The 7,281-nt window shown below is 46.8% G+C and overlaps 1 protein-coding gene across 1 annotated transcript in view; it reads left to right on the top strand.

The window, feature by feature from the left end:
- The first annotated feature begins 1,501 nt into the window (after nucleotides 1-1,501).
- Nucleotides 1,502-7,281, top strand: part of DUSP22 (dual specificity phosphatase 22) — a 52,733-nt gene continuing 46,953 nt past the window's right edge. Inside the window, exon 1 of the mRNA XM_014940985.1 lies at nucleotides 1,502-1,521. The gene's annotated coding sequence lies outside the window, so the exon portion shown is untranslated. The remainder of the gene's footprint in view (nucleotides 1,522-7,281) is intronic.

The raw sequence follows: 7,281 nt of genomic DNA, 5'->3' as shown, positions 1-7,281 counted from the left end.
TCCCATAGTCAAAAACAAAAGCTGCCTGAGAAAGTAGCACAGAGATCTCACGTTATCAACTGACTAGGTAGTAAAATGGCAGAGAAAACACAATGCTGATAAATACAAAGCAGTGCATATGGGGAAAGTACAGCCCTAATAAAGTGCAAACAGTTCCGAATGTGCAGTTGTCACTCAAGAGAGAGATCTTGGAGTCACTGTAAATGTTAACATAAAAACACTAGTTTAACTTTCAGACCAGGGACTGGGTGTGCCCTTGGCTCACAAACCTGACCCCTGCTTGTTGCCAAAAACTAAAATATATAAAAGGGGAAGGAACCCTCTGTACTCACCGTTTCTTATAGGTGTCAACTACTTGCCACTGTTGAGAGAAGATGTGGAGCTATGTGGATCTTTGCTATGACCTATAAGAGTTGCTTCAGGAGGGTAGATCTAACCTGGAGTCACAAAGGAAACTGAAACTATAGAGAAGTATACAACCTGAGAGCCAGTGTCTCAAGTCTTGAATGTAATCGAGGCTCAGACAAAGGACCAAAGGATGAGAACAAACAAAAAAGCCTCAAAAGAGACCACAAGGAGACCCTGAATTAACCCTTGACATGTTAGAAGCTTGCTGGGTGTTGCCGGTGACCGAGACTCCAAAATACCACAACAAAACACCACAGAAACACATGAAGAGCTTGGAGACAGACATGAGCAACACGTCCTGCACCTGCAAGGTGTCCAGTAGGTGCAGAAAGAGACAGATGTCAGCTTAGTTAACAGACTGTATACAAGGAAGACAGTATCAGCAGTTCCAGTAGTTCATCCCATGGAAAAAGATGCTGGTTGAAAAGAGGATCGATGAGCTGTCAACCCGAAAGCAAACAGGACCCATCTCAGACTAGTAATTCTTATCTTTGGTGACATAACTTTACTGAGGACTGTGCCTGTTGTACTGGGCAAGGCATACGGGATATTATAATGTTTGAAAATGTCTTTAGTTCAATGACCCAGAATTTACACCATGTGAGGTGGAGCGCAGGTTTACACATCAACGTCGGATGTTAATCTGTACTTAACTGGGCCACAACAGTGGAATAATAATTTGCCAGCAGCTGATACTTTGCTCAGCAGACTTGCACCGCTCAGCAGTGCAATGGCCTCAAGAGTAACTGAATGTTCTTGGAGAATGTAGATAACGTAGAGAATATATTAGAAATTTAAGTATTTGGATTGTGTTTTTCATAAGCGGCATTTAAGGGCTATTATCTTAGAGAAAAAAAAAATAATAGAGAACTGTAGCTTTAACCGTTTTCCATTTTCCAAACAGAGGAAGGCATATCCCATTAAAGAGAAGCTACAGGGGAAATGTCACCAAAATAAAGATCTCTGCCCAGTGTTTTGGTTGGAGGCAGGCTGTGTGACTGGATACCGCAGTCTACACGGAGTATCATGTGATGGTTGGAAGGATGGGGAACTACATCCTGGCGCTGACCACAGCTGCTTCTGCGGCTGGTGGAAAGATTCCTGCCGGCTTTGGTGAGTCAGACCCTCATGGCTCTCAACTGATGGCTGAACTCCTCAATGAAGTTCACCAAGTTTCAATGGCAACTTCAAAACTGACCTCTTTCTAGTCTGAAGAGTTTCCGTGGACTGTATAAGTCCAATGGATATTATGGTCTATTGGCTTCCTGCAGAGGTGTTGCGAAGGCTGTGTTCTCCTAGGATTACATATATTTGAACTGGAAGCAGAGGTTACTATAACATGATTTTTTTTCTGTCTGAGAACGCTCTGACATGTGCCCAGAGTAACGAATACATACCTAGCTTATCAAGGGAACGCATTTGGATATTTTCACTCACACTCAGCAATGGACTATTCTTAGTAACTAATAATATACACGTGCTTGCAGCATGCTTTTTGATAGCCTTGTTTCTATCCTTTAAGGATCTAATATTTTACCATATTTCCAGAGAATCCTGGATTAAAAGAAAATGTCTTATTCTTTTTATAACATGGCAGTTTCTCCCAGTGAAAAATAAATAGAGCTGCTGCTAGGACCAATTTCTTTCTTAAATACACAGGTAACAGTGTCAGGTTAACCTGGTAAATCCATGCAAGTCAAAGGAGTATAAATTAAGGGTTAGAACTGACCGCTATAAATGTTACAAAAATTATGTATTTTTTAACCACTTAGTGAAATCAGAATTTTCAAGGCCTATTATTTTTTCTCTCTCTATTTTCTAAATGTTTAAACCAAGCACTCCACAGCAATCCCAGTATATGCACTTCATTTGCAATCCATCATAAGTTTTAAGGTGGATTCATTTTTTTTTTTTTCCAAAGCCTGAAGTACATAGAAACAAAAGTAGCTGCTGGCAGGTTTAGAGAGACAGAAGTGCAGTAATTTGGTACATGGTTGCCATGGCAGCTAACCTACCTCTAAATTATCCTATACGCTTGTCTCAGCCGTTCTCTACCATTGTTCCTCCTCTCTGAATTGTCAGTTCCTTTTTTGGGGGACCTGCCTTCCGCAAAGTGCCCTCCTTTGTGCCACTTTGGCCTCATGTGCTGGCTCAGCCCTTTCATTCTGGCACACTCAATATTCTGTTGATATTACCCGTTAATGCAAGGGAAAGCAAGAGGAGTGTGAAGCAAAAGGGGATGATGGTCTTCCAGCTACTCTGCCTGTTGAGAGCAGCTCCTTGAAAGCTGATTTTTGCTGAAGCACAGTGGTAACTCCCTTCGGTTTCGGGTTCTAAAGCTTGCTGCAACATCATTGATTTCGATGAAGTTATTTTGATGAGGTTACTGCACATTCACAGTGACATAATAAAAGCCAAATTTGGCCTTGCGACAGTGAATTTATCAAATGATGAGTGAATTCTGCTCTGTGGAAACATGGCAAATTGGGGTGCTATCTCTTCTACCCAGAAAACAGGCTTTGAAATGCTTTAGCAATGTTTATTATCAAGTAGAAACATTAAAAGAAAGGGTAATAAGTCATCCAAGCTCTTTCCTTTCCATTGACCTCCCTCTCAGCACAGTTAGAAAACAAGCCCAGTGCTACTTATGAATTTTAAGGTCTCATTATTTATTTCTGGTGAAACAGTTCCTTTCTGTCAAATCACCCTGTTTCAGAGGAAAACCATTCCACTGGCTATTTCTGACCAATCACCCTTTTAATCTCACGTCTTGCCACCTCTGAGAACTAAGTCGTGACGCCGCTTCAGGGGAACCCAGCCCGGGTCTTATCAGTTCCTGACAGATCATGGACAGCCGACATGCTTTCTGCCTATGGCTGAACGTGAGCTCAGGGTTTACAGAAACCGAGATCAAAAGATAAGAAATAGAGAGTATTTACTTATTTTTAACATAGTACGCTCAATGTATTGTCAAAGCAGAAGTTTTGTCTAATTTTTTTTTAAGAAAGTTCAGTTTCGGTATCAGTCTGCATGTTTGTTAGTTTTCAGGCAATCGCCTAGAAGACAGTCACTGCTGCTGAAGCCTTGGCATTGCCAAATGCATTTGCATGCAAAGTCAAGAAGTGGGGATTATTCAATTTATCATCCTCATATCACAAAGAAGTAGGAAAATCCCTGGATTTGTAGGATTACAAACTGTGCTAAAGTGATCTCTCTTTTCAGGGATACTGGAAGCTATGAGATTCAGCAAGAGTTTTTTGCTCTTATTTTTGGAGTTCATTTTTTCAGTCCAGTCATCTCACTGTAGCTTGCTTTTTAAAATGGACTTTCAAAATGTTAAAAACAGTGCAGATACTCAGCACAAGGAATAAGATCTTGAGAAGTGACAATGAATAAATGCTTTATGATGATTTAGGCTTGCTGAACACCTGCCCCCACAAATACATTATGTGGTAGTTTATTAAACAACAGATGAACTGAAACAATCAGTTTTTGGAATAACTGGCAGGAGAGACAGATGTGGCAACAGTATCAGGATTCCCCCTCTTCACTTGTGGGGAGGAAAAGGAGATAACTATACATCACAGTAAATGTTCAAGAAAGAAGCGGATTTCCTCCCACTGCTTTTTAATCTTGGTATGTTACACTCTCCCACTAGTTTTGGCTCTTTCACTGTAAAAAGCTGCATGCATGCAGTAAAATTCTAATAAGGGAAAGCACTGCAGGCTGAAGTAGGCACCCTGAAGGGAGTCACGAAACTTGAAAATAAAACAGAGAATCACACTTCCCATTCAGAAGAATGGGAATGAGTGACACTTCCCATTGAAAAAAAAAAAAGTGTCAGGTGGCCAAGTTATATACATACTTGTATTCCATCTGTATTGTCTAAATTAGTGTAACAATTTCACGTGAATTGCCCATGCACAGCACTTTTCAGGGCACTTTGCAAAGATTGGAATTATTGTTATTTGCATTTTACAGATGGAGAAACCAAGTTATGGGGAATTGAATTCACCAGCCCAGGCTTCCAGCATATTGATTGCAAGGCCTTCCAGTTACCATGGACTTCTTAGTACAACACAGATCCCTGCAATTATCAGGGATATTATTTATTGTTTATCCTTTTGTCTCACAAAAAGAAACTACTTGCCAGAATTGCTGACAAGGAATTCTTTCATTTTGGGGGCAGAATGTGTTTAGCAGTTATTATGGCAAGCTGTGATTCATACCCTTTTTGGACCTCAGTCATATTTTTCACAGCGTCAGAATAAAGTACATTACATTCTGGAGAGCTTTGCCAATGAAATATTAAAGCCAGTCTCTGTGATAAAGCTCATTGCTACGCTTTTCAGCAGTGTTGAGGGGGAAGGGAGGGGAGAAGTGCAGTACATTAAGTGGGATGGCTATCCTTCCTGGCCTTACAGAGGGAACGCTCTCATGTTTTTGTGGCCAACGATGACATGACACACACCCCAAACTCTGTCAAGCCTCAGGGAGCAGGAGGTTCAGGAATGGTTCAAAAGCAAAAGCAGCGTCTCCCTGGTGTTCCTGGGTGTCATGTGCTGAAGCCAAGGTCCTGATCCCAAATAATCCAGGTCAAAGCATGTGTTGGCTTCCAACTGCCCTGCTGGCACGGTTCCATGGGGGAGACCCAGGTAGATGCAAAAAGCAGAGGGGGCTGGCTCACACCGAGCCTCCCCTAACTTGGGTTGAGGTGTATCTCAGCAGTGCTCCCACGGCCACCCAATTCAGACGGAGCAGAAACGGCCTAGCCTCAGCAGTCCATGCTGCTGGCTTCCCTCCTACAACCCCAGGATAAGATAACTCAGCAAACCTCTTGCTAGCACCCTGCCTCCTCACCGGTCACTCGGTGCACCACTGTCACGGGAGCTGGTGCTAAACCACCTGCCGGCTGCAGACCACTTGGGACCTTGTCCTGCCTCAGCTGCCCTGGGCTGCGCTCCTCCAGCAGCTCTGCTCTTGGGCCTGTTCCCTTCCCCTGGAGATATTCCAGGAGAGGCTCGATGAGGCCCTGGGCAACCTGGTCTAGTTGGGGGTGTCCCTGCTGACTGCGGGGAGGTCGGACTAGATGACCTTTGGAGGTCCCTTCCGGCCTGGGCAATTCTATGATTCTATGTTGGTGACATGGCTGTTTCAAGGCAAGAGTTTTCCAGCTTCTTAGGCAGTTAAACCGATGGCTTAACTTCTGGTGGCTTTTGAGCGTGTCATTGCCTCCTGTGGGAGCAGCACCGGGTTTTGACGAGGTGGCAATCCAATGACAAGCCACTGCAGAGGCAGGTGGTCCTCTGCTCCCTGTCTCTGTGTGCGCTGGTCTGGCCCCACAGGGAGCGGGCTGTTCGGTGTTGGGCCAGTTGGGGTTGCTTGAGGAAGGGGTCACAGCTGTACTGTTGAGGGTAGGGTGGAGAAGGTGCCACAGCCCCTTTGGCAACAGCCGGCATTTGATTGCAGCTGGAGGTTGTGAAATCGTCCCGTTCTCCCTCTTTCACCTCTCCACTGCCTACCTCGGGCTGCAGGTGCCCCTGCCCTGCCCAGTCCTACTGGGGCATGCCCAACAAATGACATCTTGACGTGACAGAGCTTTGAGTCAAAGGTGACACAGGAATACCCGTGTAGTTATGTTTTGTTGATTTTTGTGCTTTTATTTCAGTAGAGTATTGGTTTATGTAACAACAACTGCTGAGAATGAAGTTGTCTAGAGTAGGATATTTTAAGTATTTCTATAAAATATTATACACGTTTCACACTGATGCATGTACAAATGCTTAGGGAACCTGAAGGTGGCTACAGAGCAGCATCTTGTCTTCGTTTTGCATTTCAGCCACGAAGGATTTAACTTTTTTTGGGGGTGTCATTGGGCTGGTTAATGGGAGGAATCTTATGTAGTAATGTTCTGTCCCTCTGCATTTAAACTGTGTATATCCCCCAAGTCCTTACCCACACTGCCTATTATATTAACTCTTCGCAGTACCATTTCTTTGGCGAACCATCAATCCCCAACCACTGCACTTCCCAAAATGCATGCCTGTGGGCTATGGCTGTAGCGTGTCATGTTTAGCTGTGCATTTGGGAGTAAAAGCATAGCTTTGGAAGGACGGCGTGTGGCTTTGACACCAGGCCTGCCAAGACTCCGCAATGAGCATCTTTCCCTGCCTGAGGAGGGGGGCTGGAGCAGATGGCCTCCGGAGGCCCCCTCGGCCGGCCAGATCCTGCAATGTTTGCTTCAAACCCTTTGCTTTCTCCTCTCTGTGCATCTCCGTGAAGGGCATGAATGTCCTCCGGGTACTCGCCAGCCCGCTGCGGGCACAGGTGGCTGTGCGGGGCCCTGCTCCTCACGCAGCCCGGGCCTCATGCCTGTGGCCAAGCGCCTCTCCTCGGCCCCGCACCTGGCCACCGGCAGGCCGGGAGAGGAACGGGGCTGGCAGCCGGGAGGCTGCGGCCCAAGGCTCGGTGCCCGCCGCCAGGCGACCCACTGCGCCCGCCAAGGCCCGGCCGAGGCCGGAACCGAAGCGGTGCCGGTGCCGCAAAGGCCGGCGAAGCAGCACCTGTGCCCGCAGCCCTGCCCTCCCCGGGCGCACCGGCAGCGGGGCACCCGCGGGAGACAATCCCGATTCCGTCCCCGATGCCACCGGCGGCCCCGATCCCGCCGCCCGCGCTTACTCATCCCCTCAGGAACAGGGCGAGGCCGGGCCGCGCCGGGTGCCGCCGGCCGCTACAGGTGGGGCAGGTCGGCGTCGCGGGGGCCGCCGGGAGCTGTAGTTCTACCGGGCGGGCGGCGGGCGGGGCGAGGCGGCGGGGCGGACTACAAGTCCCAGAGGCGCCCCGCGGCCGGGGCTTTAACCGCACGTGGGGGGG

Source organism: Calidris pugnax, unplaced genomic scaffold (genome assembly GCF_001431845.1).
Source record: "Calidris pugnax isolate Ruff unplaced genomic scaffold, ASM143184v1 scaffold8, whole genome shotgun sequence".
NCBI lineage: Eukaryota > Metazoa > Chordata > Aves > Charadriiformes > Scolopacidae > Calidris > Calidris pugnax.
This window is presented reverse-complemented; position numbering and strand designations above follow the sequence as displayed.